The sequence below is a fragment of the Gossypium hirsutum genome, chromosome D11 (assembly GCF_007990345.1).
Source record: "Gossypium hirsutum isolate 1008001.06 chromosome D11, Gossypium_hirsutum_v2.1, whole genome shotgun sequence".
Classification (NCBI taxonomy): domain Eukaryota; kingdom Viridiplantae; phylum Streptophyta; class Magnoliopsida; order Malvales; family Malvaceae; genus Gossypium; species Gossypium hirsutum.
Genome location: NC_053447.1, coordinates 70540450 through 70561369, shown reverse-complemented (window position 1 = coordinate 70561369; position 20920 = coordinate 70540450). Strand labels below are relative to the sequence as shown.

Genomic DNA, 20920 nt, shown 5'->3' with positions numbered 1-20920 from the left:
ATCCACCCCAGTCACTATCTGAGTAACCAGTTAATTTCAGCTCACTTCCTCTTTTGAACATAACTCCAAACTTCAAAGTGCCTTTGACATACCTGAGTATCCTCTTAGCTGCCTTCAAATGAGTTATATTGCAGCTGTGCATGAATCTAGATAGTAGGCTAACAGCATGCATAAGGTCAGGTTTGGTTGCTGTTAGGTAAAGCAAGCAACCAGTCAAGCTTCTATACTCCCTTTCATCAACCTTTTCTTAATTTCCAAAGCTGGTCAGTTTATCCCCCATAGCTAATGGTGTGCTCACTGGTTTGCAGTTTTCCATATGAAATTTAGTGAGAATTTTCAAAGCAAATGCATGTTGGCTGATAAAAATGCCTTGATCAGACTCGTTTACTTTCATACCAAGGAATTAAGTCATGATTCCCAAGTCTATCATATCAAACATGTCTTGCATTTTTCTTTGAACTCCTGAATCAAATCGACCCTGCTACCAGTCACCAATAGATCATCCACATAGATTGAGACAATCAGTAAAGTCTCATCTTTAGACCTTTTTACAAATAGAGTTGGCTCACTCAGACTTTAGTCAAAATTGAGCCTAGACAGGTAAGCATCTATCCTGTCATACCAGGCTCGAGGTGCTTGTTTCAGTCCATAAAGAGCCTTCTTTAGCCTATAAAGTTTGTCCTCCTTTCCTTGGACTCTAAAGCCATCAGGCTATTCAACATATATTTCTTCCTTAAGAAGGCCATTCAAGAAAGCTGACTTGACATCAAGTTGATAAACCCTCTATTGCTTCTGTGCAGCCAAGGTAAGCAGAAGCTTTATGGTATCCAGCCTTGCCACTAAAGCAAATGTCTCCTCAAAATCAATGCCAAACTGTTGGCTATACCCTTTCACCACAAGCCTTGCCTTGTGTTTGTTCAAAGAGCCATCAACATTGAATTTGGCTCTGAAAACCCACTTGACACCTATGACCTTCTTCTGATCAGGTCTGTCTACTAGAGACCAGGTGTCATTTTTGTTGATCATATCAATTTCAACCTCCATAGCCTTCTTCCAACTCTTGTTTCTTGCAGCTTCTTCATAGTTTGAAGGCTCAACAATGGCTACATTACATCTTTGGTAGATGTCAGCAATGGACCTAGTCCCTCTCATAGGAGAGTCATCAACATTGGCATTACTGAGCTCACTTTCTGCCAATTCTAAGTTGCTGTCAATATGCTCTTCTTCAAACTGACTTAAGTGAGAGCCAATTAGACTCCAAAACATTTCTTCATCAAATTTGACGTCCCTACTTACCAAAATCTTCTTGGTTGAGGGATCAGATACTCTGTAGCCCTTTTTGCTGCTACTGTAACCAACAAATATGCCTGGAACTGACCTCTTCTAGAGCTTGGTTCTTCTTTCTGCAGGTACAAGTATATAACATATGCAGCCAAATACTTTCAAATGGGAAACAGTTGGTTTAAGATCATACCATGCTTCAAAAGGAGTTTTATCTTTCACAGCATGTGTTGGCAGCCTATTGAGCAAGTAGATTGAGGTGTTGACACCTTCAGCGCAAAAAATGCTTGGAAGGTTGCTTTGAAACAACAAACACCTGACCATATTCATCACTATTCTGTTCTTCCTCTCACACACTCTATTTTGCTGAGGAGTGTACACAGTGGTCAATTAATGATGAATTCCAGCCTGGTCACATAGCTTCTGAAATCTTTCAGACAAGTATTCAGAACCATTGTCAGTCCTCAAGGCCTTAATCCTGCAGCCTGTTTGATTTTCTGCCAAAGCCTTGAACTTTCCAAAGACTTCAAACACTTCTGACTTCTGTTTCATGAAATAAACCCAGCAAAATCTGGTCAGATCATCAATAAATAGTATAAAATACTTACTGCCATATAAAGAAGGGGTCTTTCTTGGTCCACAGACATCTGAGTGCACCAACTCAAGCCTTTTTCAAGCCCTCCATACTTGGTTTACTGGAAAGGGCAACCTAGCCTGCTTACCAAGCTGGCACACTTCACAAACAAACTCACTAGCCTCAACTTGGATCTTGTCCTCAGTCAAACTCATTTTGTGCAACAAATCAAGTGACTTGAAGTTGACATGGCCTAACCTTTTATGCCATAGATCAGTACTGTCAGTTAAACTTGTGTAGGCATTTTTCTCAAGCTTACTTACATCTAGCATGAAACATTTATCTGCCATAGGTGCTGAGACAATCTCTCTGCCATGAACATCATGAATAACACAAGAATCATTCTTGAAAACTAGAGAGTAGCCTTTCTTAACCAACTGACCTACACTAAGTAGGCTCTGATCAATTTCAGGCACATAGAGCACATCTGAGATAACCTTGTTACCTGATCCAATGTTGATCACAACATTACCTCTGCCCTTTGCTTCAATCAGGTTCCCATTGTCTATCCTGACTATCGAGGTAAAGCTCCTGTCAAGATCTTTGAACAGGCTTTCATCAGCTGCCATGTGATGTGAGCAGCCACTGTCCACAAGCCAACTGCATTTACTTGTGTCTGCAAAGCAAGAGGCTGTGAAGACATGCTCCTCTTGAGCTTGAAGATCATCGGCAGTCTTGGCTTGTATTGGCTGAGCTTGTGCCTTTTCATGATTTCTGCAAATCTTCTCATTATGGCCATGCTGTTTACAACTCTTGCACTGGATGTCTGGCCTGTTCCAGTAATACTTCTCCAAATGATTAGTCTTCTTGCAGTGAGTGCATGGTGGAAACCTCATTCTGCCTACATTTTTCTTTGCTCTGTCCCTCCTTTCAGAACAAGGCTTCTTAGCTTTCTGACTTGAGCTAGAGCCTTCTCTAACCTTTACTTGAAAAGCACCTTCAAGATTCTCCCCCTGCCTGCTAGCCCTCCTTTTCTCGAGTGCATAAAGTGAGTTGACCAACTCAGACAAAAAAAAATGGTTGTGAGGCCCCTCGAGTCCTCTAGTGAGGAGATTTTTTATTCAAATCTCTCAGGAAGAGTGGTGATCACCTTCTCAACAACCCTGCTATCACTGAAATCCTCTCCAAGGAGTCTGATGTTGTTGACAGTAGCCATGATTCTATCAGAATATTGCTTGATAGATTCTGACTCCTTCATTTTTAGATTTTTAAATTCCCTTCTAAGGTTGATAACTTGTTGCTGCCTAGTCTTATCTGATCCCATGAACTCCTCTTTTAGCCTGTCCCATGCTTGCTTAGGTGAGTCACAGGCCATGATGCGAGTAAAAATCACATCAGACACACCATTCTTTAGGCAGGCCATGGCTTTGTGCTTCTTGGCTCGCTCCTCACCATGCTGCCTTATCTGAGCAATGGTTGGATTTGCTCTCAATGGTGGTGGCTCAACATCATTCTCAACTGCACTCTACAGATCATGTGCTTAGAGGTAATTTTTCATTTTAACTACCTAAATGTGGTAGTTTTCTCCAACAAACACTGGTGGTGGAGGAGGTGCAAAGCTCATGCTGCTAAAAACAAGTTTGACAAACTCGGATGCTTTTTTTTAAGTTTGTTTCAAATAAAAGGAAAAACTTAAACAACAACAGAGGTCCTCAAAGACAAGAGGCTCTGATTACCGTTTGTTGGAACAATGGCAGCATATCAGGCAAAACATAAAGCAGCAAAACACAAACAAGCAGGAGCAAGAACAGCAAAAGAAAAACATTGGAGAGAATGTAACTGAAAGTTCATCTCCTTTCTTGTATTCAAATTGAAAAATATATTGAAGTTACAATTCTTGCTTGACAGTTACCTAAACAATTAACTACTCCCACTAATTGACTAAATTTCAACTTAATTAGTACATAAAAGTAAGCTAAAAATCAGCAGCCATTACATCCATCATAATTAAAAGATCTACTAAAATTTGATATCAAGTTACAAACCAACTTGATCACATTACAAAAGAACAAAAAGAAAACAAAAGAAATGGACTGTTGAGCATGGACTGCAATGTAACAAAAGACCATGAAGCACACCAGCAGCGGTAGCAGACCAACATTCGAGCAGGACCAGAAGTTGCTTATTCATTTTGCTTATTTTTGATCATTTTGTAATGTTATCCAAGCTAAAATGTAACTAGACTTTTAGAGTTGTTAGGATTTGAATTTGATAGATGTAATGGTTGAATTATTCAGCTTTTCAATTTGTATTATTTTGTATTGCAACTTGCCAAAACTGATGGGAGCAGTTACAAGTTTAGGTAATTTTGTAACACTTTATATTTCAAATGAAATGAAAAAGTAAATGTATTCCATTCGGTTACATGCTGTTTTGAGTTTTCTGTTTTGTTTTCTTTCTCGTTTTTGTTTGCTGTTTGAGAGCTCATGCTCTTTGATGCTTCATTTGTTTAGTTGCTGCTGTCATTGTGTTAAAAAATGGTAATAAGAGCCTCTTGTCTTTGAGGACCTCTGTTGTTTAAGTTTCTGTTTTAAAACAAACTCAAAATCGTGTTTGTAAAACCAGTTTCAGCAACATGAGCTTTGCTCCTCCTCCACCACCAGTTTTTGCTGGAGATAACTACCACATTTGGGTAGTCAAAATGAAGACTTATCTCCAAGCACTTGATCTGGGGAGTGCAGTTGAAAATGATGTCGAGCCACCACCACTAAGAGCAAATCCTACTATTACTCATATTAGGCAGCATGGTGAGGAACGAGCCAAGAAGTACAAAGCCATGGCCTGTCTACAGAATGGTGTGCCTGATGTGATCTTCACTCGCATCATGGCCTGTGACTCTCCTAAGTAATCTTGGGACAGGCTAAAAGAGGAGCTCATGAGATCAGACAAGACTAGGCAGCAACAAGTCATCAACCTGAGAAGGGAGTTTGAAAATCTAAAAATGAAAGAGTCAGAAACTATCAAGCAGTATTCTGATAGAATCATGGCTACTGTCAACAACATTAGACTCCTAGGAGAGGATTTCAGTGACAACAGAGTGGTTGAGAAGGTGATTACCACTCTTCCAGAGAGATTTGAATAAAAAATCTCCTCACTGGAGAACTCGATGGACCTCACAACCATTTTCTTGTCTGAGTTAGTTAATTCTCTCTATGCACTCGAACAGAGGAGGGCTAGCAGACAGGAGGAGAATCCTGAAGGAGCCTTTCAAGCAAAAGTCAGAGAAGGTTCTAGCTCAAATCAGAAAGCTAAGAAACCTTGGTTTGAAAGAATGGACAAAGCAAAGAAAGAAGCAGGCAGAAGGAGGTTTCCACCATGCATTCACTGCAAGAAGACCAATCACTTAGAGAAATTTTGTTGGAACAAACCAGATATCCAATGTAAAAGCTATAAGTAGTATGGCCACCATGAGAAAAATTGTAGAAATCATGAAAAGGCACAAGCTCAACCAATATAAGCCAAGACTGCTAAGGATCTACAAGCTCAGGAAGAGCATGTATTCACTACTTCATGTTTTGCAGTCAACAGCAAGTGTAGTTAGCTTGTGGACAGTGGTTGCTCACACCACATGGCTGCTGATGAGAGCTTATTCAAGGATCTTGACAGAAGTTATGTCTCAAAGGTCAGGATAGGTAATGGAAATTTGATTGAAGCTAAGGGCAGATGAAATGTTGTGATCAACACTGATTCAGGTAACAAGGTTATTTCAGATGTTCTCTATGTGCCTGAAATAGATCAGAACCTACTCAGTGTAGGTCAGTTAGTCAAGAAAGGTTATTCTCTGGTTTTCAAGAATGATTCTTGTGTTATAAGTGATGCTCATGGTAGGGAGATTGTCTCAGCACCTATGGGAGACAAATGTTTCATACTGGATGTAAGTCAGCTTGAGAAAAGTGCCTATACAAGTTCAGTTGACAATACTGATCTTTGGCATAAAAGGTTTGGCCATGTAAATCTCAGGTCACTCGATTTGCTGCACAAATGAGTATGACAGAAGACATGGTTAAGGTTAAAGCAAGTGAGTCAGTTTGTGAGGTGTGCCAACTTGGTAAACAGGCTAGATTGCCTTTTCCAGCTAACCAAGAATGGAGGGCTCGAGACAGACTTGAGCTGGTGCACTCAGATGTCTGTGGACCATTGAAGACCCCTTCATTGAATGGCAGTAAGTATTTTATACTGTTTATAGATGATCTGACTAGATTTTTCTGGGTTTATTTTATGAAACAGAAGTCAGAAGTGTTTGGAAAGTTTAAGGCCTTGGCAAAAAATCAAACAGGCTGCAGAATTAAGGCCTTAAGGACAGACAATGGTTCTGAATATTTGTTTGAAAGGTTTCAGAAGCTATGTGAGCAGGCTGGGATCCATCATCAGTTGACCACAGTGTACACTCCTCAGCAAAATGGAGTGAGTGAGAGGAAGAATAGAACAGTGATGAACATGGCCAGGTGTTTGTTGTTTCAAAGCAGGCTTCTAAGCATCTTTTGGGCTGAAGGTGTCAATACCTCAGTATACTTGCTCAATAGGCTGCCAACACATACTGTGAAGGACAAGAAACCCCTTTTGAGGTTTGGTATGGTCTAAAACCTATTGTTTTTCACTTAAAAATATTTGGTTGCATGTGTTATGTTCTTGTACCAGCAGAAAGAAGAACCAAGCTTGAGAAAAGGTCTGTACCAAGCATATTTGTTGGCTACAGTAAATGTAAGAAGGGCTACAAGATATTTGATCCCTCAACCAAGAAGATTTTGGTAAGTAGGGATGTTAAATTTGATGAAACAAGGTTTTGGAGTCTATATGGCTCAAACACAAGTCAGTTTGAAGAAGAACAAGTTGACAGCAATCTGGAATTGGCAGAAAATGAAGTCAGTAATGCCAATGTTGATGATGCACCTGTGAGAGGGACCAGGTCCATTGCTGATATCTACCAGAGATGCAATGTAGCTATTGTTAAACCCTCAAGCTATGAAGAAGCTGCTAGAAGCAAGAGTTGGAAGAAGGCCATGGAGGCTAAAATTGACATGATCCACTAGAATGACACTTGGGATCTAGTGGACAGACCTGATCAGAAGAAAGTAATTGGTGTCAAGTAGGTTTACAAGGTCAAATTCAATGCAGATGGCTCTCTGAGCAAGCACAAGGCAAGGCTTGTGGTGAAAGGGTATAGCCAATAGTTTGGCATTGACTTTGAAGAGACATTTGCCCCAGTAGCAAGGCTGGACACCATAAAGTTTCTGTTTGCCTTGCTGTACAGAAGCAGTGGAAGGTTCACCAGCTTAATGTCAAGTCAGCTTTCCTCAATGGTTTCCTTAAAGAGGAAATTTATGTTGAACAGCCTGATGGATTTAAAGTTCAAGGGAAGGAGGACAAGGTTTAGAAGCTGAAGAAGGCATTTTATGGACTAAAATAGGCTCCTCGAGTCTGGTATGACAGAATAGATGAATATCTGTCTAAGCTAAATTTCGAGAAGAGTTTGAATGAGCCAACTCTGTTTGTGAAGAAGTCCAAAGATGAGACTTTTCTGATCGTGTCAATATATGTGGATGATATGTTGGTGACTGAAAGCAAGTTTGAGCTGATTCAAGAATTCAAAGAGAAAATGCAAGTCATGTTCGATATGACAGACTTGGGAATTATGACTTATTTCCTTGGTATGGAGATAAACCAGTTTGATCAGGGCATTTTCATCAGTCAACATGCATTTGCCTTGAAAATACCCACTAAATTCCACATGGAAAACTGCAAATCAGTGAGCACACCTTTGGTCATAGGAGAGAAACTAAGCAGTTTTGGAAATGAAGAAAAGGTGGATGAAAGGGAGTATAGAAGTTTAATTGGCTATTTGCTTTACTTAACAGCAACTAGGCCTGATCTTATGCATTCAGTCAATCTATTGTCTAGATTCATGCACAGCTGCAATACATCTCATTTGAAAGCAGCAAAAAGAATACTCAGGTATGTCAAAGGAACTTTGAAGTTTGGTGTGATGTTCAAGTCAGGGAGTGAGCTAAAATTAACTAGCTACTCAGACAGTGACTGGGGTGGATCGGTCGATGACATGAGAAGTACTTCAGGTTATTGTTTTACACTTGGTTCTGGAATTTTTTGTTGGAACTCAAAGAAGCAACAAACAGTTGCTCAATCAACTGCTGAAGCTGAATACATAGCAGCAGCTGGAGCAGTAAGTCAAGCTATTTGGCTTAGGAAGTTGTTATGTGATTTAAATGAAGAACAACTTGAGCCTACTGAAATCATGGTGGACAATCAGTCAGCAATAGCTATTTCCAAAAATCTTGTTTTTCATGGCAAAACAAAACATTTTAAGCTCAAATTTTTCTTTGTTCGAGAGACTGTGCAATCCAAAGATATAAGTCTTGCACATTGTAGCTCACAAGACCAATTGGCTGACATTTTGACAAAGCCTCTTGGTACTATCAGGTTTGAATTCCTAAGGGATTCGATTGGTGTTTGTTGCCTACAGTCCAAGGAGGAGTGTTGAGCATGGACTGCAATGCAATAAAAGACCATGAAGCACACCAGCAACGGTAGCATACCAGCATTCGAGCAGGACCAGAAGTTGCTTATTCATTTTGCTTATTTTTGATCATTTTGTAATGCTATCCAAGCTAAAATGTAACTAGACTTTTAGAGTTGTTAGGATTTGAATTTGATAGATGTAATGGCTGAATTATTCAGCTTTTCAATTTGTATTATTTTGTATTGCAACTTGCCAAAACTGATGGGAGCAGTTACAAGTTTAGGTAACTGTCATACTAATTTTGTAACACTTTATATTTCAAATGAAATGAAAAAGTAAATGTATTCCATTCGGTTACATGCTGTTTTGAGTTTTCTGTTTTGTTTTCTTTCTCGTTTTTGTTTGCTGTTTGAGAGCTCATGCTCTTTGATGCTTCATTTGTTTAGTTGTTGCTGCCATTGTGTTAACATGGACAGCTTCTGGTTCTGCTCCAAAGCTGCTTGCTGTAACTGCGTCATGTTGGTTACTTGTTGCATTGCAGTCCATTGCTCAACATTTTGATTATAAAGATATTGTTTTCTTATTGAATAAGTGAGCAAAAATAAGCTATCAGCCATAAGCTCTCTTGCTGCACATTTGTGAGCAAGTAAAAAAATTTTATTGCATCTTGTTGCCTTGTCTTGTGTCCTGTTTTTCTTCCTTTGCTCCTACAAAATCCCCAACAGGACAAGCAAAATGGAATTCAGGGCCCAAAAAGCTGAAAGAAGTGGAGATGGGAATACTGTATAATCAGTGAAAGTTGAAGAACTTGGCACTGTCTTTTAAGCATCTAATTATTCAGACTATGAGACAATGAGTTGGAAGTCAATGAATATTGATGAAGAAGATGGACCCCAAGTGGTGGTTGGAGGCGGACCCCAAGTGGTGGTTGGAGGCTAGCATCATATTGATGAGGAAATTATAGCACCCTCGCATTTCTCATCTGCCTGCATTTATACGTGTACCGTTTATTTTATTTTATTTTGTTCATAATTTATGCAGCTTTTATTGGACTGAAGTGGGATAAAGTTTTTTTTTTTTCTTAATAATGTACAAGTATGAATCTTCTGTTTATGATCTTCATCACAAGCTAAATATAATAATTATCTAATCTTTCTGCTAATGATTTTTTAATGCTGCACCTCATAATAATTGTAATTATAGTCATAAAAGTATTTTAAAATGATTTTGAACACTTTTATGATATAATAATTATTTATATAAAAGAATCATCCATTAAAAGGTGTAATATCTATCCATTTGAGGGTTTTTGACAGATCTTTTTAATTACAAATTTTCATCTAATTATGAAGGAGAATGAGTTTGTTATGATTTGTTATGCACTAATTGTGGTCCTTTCAATAATAAAATTACTAGTATGGTTTTTCCACGCTTCGCATTAAATTGATGATTTGTTTATATCAAATTGCAAAGTAAAATTTTGAAAATTAAGATATATCTTAAGCAAGATTTTCAGAATCGGATTGGTGGTTGAATTGGTCAAGCCATTAGAATTTGTATTGTTTGATTGAATAAATCAATAAAAAACAAAAAAAACAACTCAATTGATTTCTTTTTGCTTGGTTCAACTAATCTATATTGGTTTGCAGTCCGGTTCAAACAATCATGATTCGTCTCTACGCTTCGTACATTTGGATTTATAAATCTACTTTCAAATTATATATAACCACATAATATTTTAATTGAAAAGTTAACGATATTAACTATTTGAACTAATTAATTACATTATAAAAATATTAAACTAATTAATAACATTATAAAAATATAAAGATTAAATTGTGTTAGAAATTAAAGTATAAGAATTAAATGTCAACTTTAAATATATTATAAAGATTGAAACTGAAAATTAATCACTTTTATCAAATGTAAAAGAAGAAAAAAAAAGCATGGTGGATATGTGTCATGTGTCAGTAGGAGCATAAGTAGGACAAGTTTCGCTGGGTCCCGTCCCACTTTTGCACCCAATTGGAATAATGCTTCATATGTTGTGGGAGTCCGGAGGATAGGTATTTCATACATTTTTCAGAAAAAATTTAGTTTATATTTATTTAATTAATACTTATATATATTATATGAAGAGGGTTGTGGGGCTGGTATAGCAGGGATTAGGTGGGTCTAGGAACCTGCATGGGTGGTGGGACGGAGATGGTTTTAGTCTTGCGGGTCGCAAAGCGGGGATGGTTTTGGGTTTTGTACCTGCAGCGGGTTGCAGGACGGGGATGCCGCACTCGCCCCGCCCAATTGACATCCCTAGCATGAGGAAGATTCTTTTGGGTTTACTTTAGCATACAAGTATAGAAGTTTTGGATTTAGCAAAAAAAAAAACAAAACAAAATTTAAACAAGAAAAGCAAGTAGAAAAAGAGAACACAATGATATACGTGGTTTGGGAATATTCCTTACATCCAAGAGTTGAACCAAAAATGACATTCACTATTAAAGAATGGAGATTTCAATGGGCTTGCATCATAAAATAAAGTATCTAGTCACAATAATTATCCACAAACTTTGAGGAAGGTTCTAAATGGTCATCAATGACCAACATTTTTTTTCTATCTTAAAATGTCAAAAACAATACTGCATTAATATCCTAGCATACTATAAATCATCAATGGAGACTTAAGAGAGGCTGAACTTTTTATTTGTGATGCACTGTAATGAAATGTAGACAAAGTGTGGAGACACTGATGAAATTGGAAACAACATCTTGAATTGTAGATAGTAACAAATGATACTAAAAGCAATATAAAATTAACTTACCACTCCATTCCTTTTGCCACCACCCTGTGTCGTGCCCATAAGTTGGTATTGTCCTCGTTAGATGTCCACAGGCTCCATAAAATTTTGCCACTCGAAGGTGCGCCTCCTTAACCAAGACCCTGCAAATTCCATGGTTCTCAAAGCTGAATGAATGTAGAAGGCTGGATAAATAACATATTTGGCTCCTCCACTTCCTTTTAAGAAGGAAAACAGAGGAAAGCCATCCTAACATCCTTCAATAGTACAATGAAATGTCAAATAGTTTTAAATAAAATCCCATTCCCATATACAATTGCAGTTGAACAATTGCTCCAAACTTAAAATCCTTAAGGATGAGGACGAGAGCAAACATATAGAAACTTAGAAATTAGAAGATGCAAATGAAAACAGAACACTCAGTTTGCTGAATAAATGTTGCAGCGAATTAACTAACCGCTTTATTAAATAAATTGAGTTTCTCCACTGTTTCCCCTCAATTAGCTTTCAATGCCGTCAAAATTGAATACAAAATATATAAGACTGATTGCTATTATCGAACAAAAAAACTATAAATTTGATAAATGTTTAAAACGGTTCCACACCTGTGGTTTGAGTGTGGAGACATCGATGCCAGATTTTGCTGCTTAAATTTCAATCCCTCGGGATGACTACTTTAAAATCAATTTTAACATAAGGTATGTGGGCACCCTTCTTCTAGCAACGGGCTACCCCAAATACATAGACGCTCAAGCGAGAGAAGCATATCCTTTTCCGGAAGAGATGTGAGCTTAGGACAATTAATGAACGCTAAATCTTGAAGAGCGGTGAGGTGTTGAATGCCCTTGGAGCACATGAATTCCAAATTCTTAAAATTTCGAATGCGGATAGATGTGAGAGGAGGAGGCAGCGTCATTCCTATGCTTTCTTCTGGAAATGACACCACGTTTGAGCATCCTTCACCGCTGATATCCAGTTGTTGAAGAGAGGCGAGTCTGTTAAATCCCCATTCAACAAGTGATGTATAAATTTTGGGTGCGTTTGAGATTTCAAGTGATGTGAGGTTGGTAGGGAAACCCTCTTCTGGAAAGGATATGTCATCCGAACAATAAACCACCTTCAATTCTCCAAGGGAGGTGAAGTTGTTGATGCACTTGGGAAGGGCTCTAAAATTTTCACCATACTGGATTGAGAGAACTTTGAGATTTGTGGTGGACAACCCACTTTCTTCAAATGAAACCAGACTTGGGCACCCATTAACTTCAATCTCTTGAAGATGGCTGAGCTTGTCCAATCCTCTTGGTAATGATTTAATATTTTCAGCATTTGAAATTCTAATACTTTTGAGATCAACTGTTCCATGGAAATCTTGGGCTCCAACACAGGAAAACCCGAAATAACTAGATGTTCAAGCATTACTGGTAATTTGGCTTTTAAAAATAAGCCACTTAGCTTCGAACACCTTTCAATTTTGAGATGTTGAAGTTGATTGCATAGATTGCCCCTTGATGATAACCATATTAGAGATGGACAGTCGATTATTTTCTATGTGCTCGAGTAGACAAGTGTTACTACTCATCTCATATTTAAACATTTTATAGGGCATTTATTACCTTACTTTCGTGTTAATTAAATATATTGTATTAATACCTCCATTATATTAAAATTTATAAGGAGACTTGAACATAAGATACAGGGAATTTTAATAATTTCAATTAAAACTTTATTATTTAATTTCTTATATAAATTTTTATTAAATATGCTTATTATATATATACCTGTTGTGTTAACCAGTTCTTTTTACCTTTTAAAAGCGGAAAATAGTAGCTTTCCACGTTTGAACCCTTCAGAGATTGCTTTCTTGAAGGAGTCAATCACAAATGAAGAGATCAAAAGGGCTTTATTTGACATGGTGCCTTTAAAAGCTCCCGAAAGTGATGGCTATCATGCTCATTTCTTTCAAAGCCAATGGGATATTCTTGGTAATGATATTTGCAATTGGGTTAAGGGAGTTTTTGTTGGACAACCGGTTGAGTAGGATTTGAATAATACTCTAATTGTTCTATTCCCCAAAAAGGATTGCCCCGATGATTTCAGTCAATTTCGTGCTATTAGTTTGTGTTTTGTGCTGTATAAATTGGTGTGAAAGTGTTTGCTAACCGATTTAAGTTGGTTTTCCCCAACCTTATTTTCTAGGAACATGCTGGATTCATAGCTGGTCGGAACATATCTGATAATATCATTTTAGCCCAAGAAGTCATACATTCTATGCGCTACAAGTGAAATGGGAAAATTTGGATGGCTATTAAGTTGGATTTGGAGAAAGCATATCACAGAGTTAGTTGAAACTTTATATGTGCTTCTTTGATGGCTGTTGGGATACCTGAATTCTTGCGGAAAGTGATAATGTCTGCTATATCTTCCTCTTCTATGCAAATACTTTGGAATGGCGTGCCAACCTAGAAGTTTAAGCCAGCTAGAGGAATTCGTCAAGGGTATCATTTATCACCTTATATTTTTATGTTGTGCATGGATTGGTTGGAGCATATTATTCGGTCGGATATTGATATTGGTAGGTGGGAACCTATTCAGCTTTCAAGAACAGGTACAACAATCTCCTATCTGTTCTTTCTCGATGATTTGATGATCTTTTGCAAAGCTCAATTTGATCAAGCGCGTTTATTGAAGAACATTCTAAATCGGTTTTGCGAGATTTCAGGTTAGAATCTTAGCACTTATTTAGGTGTCTCTCTTCTTCATAATAGAGTGATGGTCACTAAACTAACTATAAATACGACTAAGGCAAGCACACCTATCAAACAATAGCATAGCTATGGTGAGTAAGGAATATTGTATCCACGAGGACTAAAAGTACTAGTAATTATTGTTTTTCTATTGTTTAGTCGATAAATTAGAGTGATTATTTTTAATCTAAAATTACTAAACTAATTTAACTAAGAACACAACAGAGAATAAAATAGGAAAATAACCAAAGATACCAATGAGATAGACAATACCCGGGAAAGAATCCACCTAGGCTTCACTTATTATTATGAATCTAAATTTAAACGATTTATTCACTCGTGTCTTGATCCGTAGAAATTCCTAAATTATGTTAATATCTCTTTTGAGAGTAAGAACAACTAACTCTAGGTTGATTAATTGAAATCTCTTTCTAATTAAAACCCCTATTGTCACATTAACTCGATCTATGGATTTCCCTATTAGATTTGACTCTAATCCGATAGATTTATGTCATCCTATTTCTAGGATTGCATGCAATTCCACTCAATTGCGCTAGATCTACTCTTAAAAAGGGACTTTTGCTCTACTGAAATAAGCACATTAAACATGAACTAATATCTTAAAAATATTAAAACATGAAATAAGCATACATAATTGAGAAAAAGAATCAATTATTTATCGCGTAAAAATAAAAATTAAATAATAAGATTCATCATAGGTTTCATCTTCCCTTGGTATCTAGGGAATTTAGTTCATAATCCTAAATAGAAACATTTAAAAGTTAGGATAACAACAAGACATAAATAAACTCAATAAAACTTCAAGGAAATTAATTGGAGATCTTCAATCTTGAATGAGATTCGCTTCTGAGTTGATTCTGATGGCATTCTTCGAGTCTTTTCTTCAATCTTCTCTAAATGCCCCGTTAGATTTTCTTCTAATTGATAATTATAGAATTTAGAATTCTTAGAAAACTTAAAAATTGGGTTTTTTCGCGTGTTTAGGAAACAAGGTGCAATATCGACACGGGCTAGCACATGGGCATGTGGCCAGACCGTGTGGCCAGGCCATGTGGATCCTGAAAATAGCACTATTCGTCCAATTTTGGCTCGTTTTTTGCTCCTTTCACTCCCCAATGCTCTCCTAAGTATAGAAACATGAATTTAAAGGATTAGGAGCATCAAATTCACTAATTTACATCATTAATCATCCAAAAACATGCTAAGAATTAGATTAAAATATATTACTTTTATAACTTATCATAGAGTAACTAAAAATACCTTGAGTTTTGTGGTTGATAAGGTAAGGCATAAGCTTCACAATTGGGATGTGAGGAAGTTTTCCATAGCAGGAAGAATCACCTTGGCCCAATTAGTACTACTTTTCGTTCCTACTTATTTTATGCAGTCGATGTTGATATCAAAAGGAGTCTGTACAGAAATTGAAAGATTGGTCAGACAGTTTATTTGGGGTTGTGCTGATGGTCACCCAAAAATGTCGTTAGTGGGTTGGGACTCTATATGCCAGCCACGGTCTTGAGGTGGGCTTGGGTTTCGGCACTTGAGCGATCAAAACATGTCTTTTCTAATGATTATTGGATTCAATTTAGTCTCGAAGAGTAATGCCTACTGGGTTCACGTCCTTCGATCTAAGTATGGACGGAAAGAGTAGATCCTAGAGACTATTAATAGGAGTCAGTGCTCATATTCATGGTGGTCTCTTTCTGAGATATGACTGCTACTTCGTGAAAACTTAGCTTGGGCTATTGGAGATTGTGCAAGTGTTCATTGTTGGAAAGATTTTTGGATCCTAAGTATGGGCCCTTTACTCTAAAAAATTCCATCTTCTACTAACATTGATTCGGATTATTTTGTTAGGGAGTTGGTCAACTCTGATGGAAGCTGGAACTTGGATTTGTTTCGTGTCTGGCTGCCTGAAGATGTGATTAATAGAATTATCAGTATCCCTCCTCCTCATCTAGATTCAGGATCGGACAAGGTGATATTGGTTCGATCGACGTTAGACTCCTTTTTAGTTCGTAATGCTTTTTAGACTTTAAAAGAAGACACTAGGAGTTCTCAAGAGTAGAATTGGAAGACTATTTGGAAATATCAGGGTCCACAGAGAGTGAGATTTTTTCTTTGGCTTGCTTTTAAGTAGAGACTTCTTACTAATTCGGAGCGTACAAGGCAGGGGACTGGTCAAAGTAATTCTTGCATTGTGTGTGGACATGAGTTTGAGGATATGGTCCGTGTTCTTTGCGATTGTCCGACAATGAAAGATGTGTGGATGCATGTGCTTTCAAATCATCAAAAGCAAAGGTTCTTTTGTGACTCATTCCAGGTTTGGCTTTCATCTAACCTTTGTTGCCATGTGAGATTGTAGGATAGTGGAGTCACTTGGTCGTGCCTCTCTGGATTAATTGCTTGGTGTATCTAGAATAATAATAATCTTTTTATCTTTCAGAATATTTCTTGGTCAACAACTGAAGTGGTGAAAGTCTCTATTAGCTGGGCTCGCCAATTTGAATCATACTTTAGTGGATACAAAAGCAATGTTTCCAACTTGAACCCTATTAATATTTCTGATAATACATGGGTACTTTTGTCAACTGATGGTGTTGTGGTGAGAGAAACTGGTTATGCTGCAATAGGAGGCGTGGTACGAGATAGGGATGGAAATTTGATTATGGGATTCAGTCGCTATTTAGGTGTCTGTTCACCGTTTGAGGCTAAAGTTTGGGGTATCCTAGATGGGATCGTTATTTTACTTAATAAAGGATATAGAAGGACCATAATTCAGACTAATAACCTTGAAGTAGCCCACGCCTTGACCGATTTGGGATTGGAGGATCCAGGAATTACTGTGCTTAGAAAGACTCAACGTATCATGAAGTTTGAAGGACAGTGGAGGATCAATCACATACCGAGAGAGTAGAACTTGGTAGTAGATCGACTTGCTAAACTTAGCTTGAATTGGAAATCGACCTTGCAGGTCTTTGATGAAGCACCTAAAGAAATCTTAGAATTTTTACAAAAAGATAAAGTCAATGGTACTTTTATGTAATTGATGTAATTCATCTTATCTTTTCACCAAAAAAACGAAAATAATAACAGAAAAACCAAATCTTTGTGATTAAAAAGAGGGCTGCTGACTTCTGAGATGATAACTCCCACATCGCTAGGTGATGGCAGTGGAGCAAAATGCTGGAGTATAAATAAAAGGCAAGCTGCTACTTTACAACATACTTACCTGGACGGGGTTGATGGATGATCAGAAAGATCCATAGCCTAGGGTAGTGACCTCCATTGCACTTGGGAGGGGTGCTACCCTAAGGTCTCCCCAAGTTGGGAGAGCCTACGTCATAATTTGTGGCAGTGGGGGCCTGCGTTCGCGCGGCCCCTACCCAATTTCTAAGTATAAAGTTTTCATTGATGGCTCTGCTTAATGTCATTTGAGGGTATCTGTTTAAGAAGTTTGGTCTGGGTTTGTGGAATGATGTCCCAAATGTGCTGGATCTGCATGAGTTCGCAGTAGAAGCTGGAAAGATCCACCAATGTTCCAAATCTATAATATCCGAGTTGAGCACTTGCACCTAAAATATTACCAGGATTGAAGTAGGGATAAAGTGTACCATCTAGCAACAAAAGCTGCACTGCAGCATTATTGACCACTTAATAAATGTTGCAGTCGATTGAAAAGTCGTGCTTTGATTGTCTGGTATAGACCATTAAACCCTTCCAGGAAGCGTAACTGCTCCTACCCAATCATGTCTATCGTTTCGAGATCCTTCTTTTCCTTCCTTAACCTCCATAATGATGGCAGGTTCCTGTTGCAATCATGCTTATTTTCAACATGTTACTGTCCATATAAAAAAACAAGACAACTGGTAATTGATTCAACTGTATGTAACTACAATTCAAATTCATCGGTTCAACATGTTATTGTCAAAATTATAAACATGAATGCAATATGTGTATTGAACATCTCATGTTTAAACATAATATACAATATACTCGTTTCATTTTGGGCAGAATTAAATTGCAGATGGAATTTCTTTCCTTCTCTATTTCTAATTCTCTTCTTTCTTTTTCTCTTGCACAATATTGAGCCGCCACGCCACCCTCCCATTTTTTTCCTTTCTTTTATTTGTTCATTTCTTTTATTTAATTTTTGTTGAACCCTTTATACAAGTATCCATAATTTCATGAGTAGCTAAACTTCCCATCTAGCTTTAGGTCGATAGTCTATCTGGGAAAGAGTCATTAAAGATAGATACCGTCATTGATAGGCGTACAGTTGGAAGAGCTTTTTTTTTTTTTAAATCACAAAATTTCATCTTATTTGGCATATCTAAATTTGTAAATTGTTAATCCAATCACTTGAATTAGAACTCAACCCGAGTTGAACGCATGCTGTTAATGGACTTTTATTGTAACCTATTTTGCATCATGCGGATGAGCATCATCACTTTGATTAGGAGATTGAGCAGCTCAAGTGAAAGAAAATGTTAGTGGTTGTATTTCAACTATGCTTTATGATCAGTTTTCGTTTTCATTAATTCAGTCTAATTTTTCTTATGGACATTTTAGTGGTTGTATTTCAACTTCGGATACCTTCATTGCGTATTAGTAAAGGCTTCATTGATTTCATACATGGTTTGATACGTACTTGTATTATTAATGGCTCTCCTATAGAAAGATTTGGAATTAGCAAGGGATGAGTTTCACATAATAAATATTTTTAAAACCCAAACCAAATCCGTATTGATACACGCAAGTGTACGAGATTGTTGTACAGTGAAATGTCAAATATTCTTAACTAAAATCCCATTCCCATATACATAACAATTAGCTTGATCAATGCAAGCCCTTTTGTGACTACGCTGCAATAGAGGTTGGTGAGAGTGCAGAATGAGCTTTGATTGACACCCCAAATTAGCTTTCACTGCTTCCGATTCCATTACTAATAAATTACATTTCAATGCCAGTATTATGCACAACAAATTCTCTAGCTTCATTTGTTTTTGTTAAAATTATTTCTGATGTATTTTATAGTATTTCATATCTTTTTGTTAAAAATGGGATTAAAAATTTCAAGAAATACGTTTCTTATTCAATTTAAGAAAAAAAAATTATCCTTGAATTGGTAAAAATATGTCATAAGTCCCTGTACTTTTCAAGACTTTAGTCCCTCGACTTTTATTTCTAAGAATTTAGTCTCTACTTTTTAAATTTCAAAATTCAAATTCAATTGTTAACAATGTTAACTTTTTGTTGTTAAAATTGTTAGTGTGACATTTTGGAATAAAAAAAAATATCACTTGGTAGTTATGTAATTTTAAAAAATGATGATGTAATTAATCTGAATTTAACCAAAAAAAAACAGCATTAACAATTAGATCTAAATTCTTAAATCTGAAAAGGAAAGTGACTAAATTCCTAGAAATAAAAATATAGGGACTAAAATTTGAATTTTAGAACAGTACGAGGATTTATATAATGTAAAATCTTAACATGTTAATTATTTATATAAGTTGGCTACAACCATTGGCTACAGTCAAATCGAGTTGGATGCATCTCTAAGAGCTTGAAAAACGATCTCCCTCAGCGCTATGGCGTTCGATATAACCAGAAGGTTAACCTTAAAAATGCATAAGCAGAAAATCATTCATGTTTCGAAAACAAAGGGCATTGATGGGTGTTGAAACCAATAAAAATAATTCCTACAATAAAATAACTCTAAATAGTAGTAAAGAGTAGTAAGGTCGAGTCCACAAGGATTGGATATTATGATCAACTTCCGTGTTTTTCTTGTGAACAAAATTCGGGTCGAGCCGATAATCGTGACAATAATCATGCCCACGACTCCAAATAGACCTGCTGAAAAATAAATTAAATAAATTAAGGGAGTTAGAAATATCTAAAAATTAAATAATTGAGATAGTAAAAATAAGCAATTAAAGAAATCTAAAGTAAAATTAAACTAGAAAATGAATTTGGATTTTGTAAACAGAATTATAAAGCCTTAGCCCTAAACTCGGTGAAGTCCGGCCTCTAAATCAATCCTCGAAAATGAGTTCTCTCCTCCAAACAATAAGTTGGTTATAGTAGCTAAGAACGTCCTAACAACCAATTCTTTCAATCATAGTTGATCCTAGTACGCCCTGCAAACCAACCCTTACCGATTATCTAACCGCGATACAAGCGTTCGCGATTCAAGACTTCGGTAGCCTTGCATTCTGAAGAACCCAAATTGAATTAACGGCTTCAACTGCACAGGACGTTTTTATCTAATTAGTCTCCCTTCATGAAAATCCCACTAGTATGGACCCACCAGGATACTCCAATTTGTTCGTGAGAATCTAAATACAGCACATCTCGTCTTCCCAACTGTATGCTAAAACAACTCCAACCCAACGTGCACTTTGTGTTAAAATTGAGTCAACTTTAAGGGATGAATTTGTCAATCCAATATTCTGGAGAGATAATGAATACCACTATGAAAGATTTTTAGTGCGGATACATTTCTCACGATTCTTGACCTGAAAGAATACCGGCCTAAAGCTAAAGCATGATTTTATTGGTTTATGAAAATAGTTTAAATGAAAATGGTGGTAGATGAAAAGGGAAGGGACTTAGAAAGGAATTAAACAATTTTGTAAAGAAATAAGAAAATGGAATGGAATGACTGACGCATGAAATTGGAAGGGGAAAACATAATTTTATTCAATTTCAAGTGAATTTAAGGTGTTTTTTCAAGTCACCATACCACCTATTTATACATACACCATATACTAAATTTAGGCTAATCCCACCTACCCATTAATTACATGAAAAATATCAGATTTTATTTTCTAAATTTCGCTTTTACAAGGTCAAAAATCTGATTAGCCCTTAAATATCTCTAAATTTCTAATTTGACCCCTCTTCTATTGTTCATGCTCCACTTGAAACATTTCCTACTTGTTCTTTTTTTTTTTTTTTGCAT

At 36.8% G+C, this 20920-nt stretch overlaps 1 long non-coding RNA gene and 1 other non-coding gene across 3 annotated transcripts; one reads left to right on the top strand and one right to left on the bottom strand.

Moving 5' to 3' along the window:
• The first annotated feature begins 17174 nt into the window (after positions 1-17174).
• LOC121224051 (U1 spliceosomal RNA) lies at positions 17175-17336 on the top strand. Its single transcript, XR_005921514.1, has one exon. It is a non-coding gene; the product is annotated as a U1 spliceosomal RNA (small nuclear RNA).
• Positions 17337-19516: 2180 nt separating this feature from the next.
• Positions 19517-20662, bottom strand: LOC121223527 (uncharacterized). 2 transcript variants are annotated; one of them, XR_005920834.1, is made up of 2 exons: positions 20115-20662; positions 19517-19812 (listed from the first exon to the last, which is right to left on the bottom strand). It is a non-coding gene; the product is annotated as an uncharacterized lncRNA (long non-coding RNA). The 2 variants fall into 2 exon arrangements; XR_005920833.1 differs by lacking the exon at positions 20115-20662 and adding an exon at positions 19970-20095.
• Positions 20663-20920: the final 258 nt, after the last annotated feature.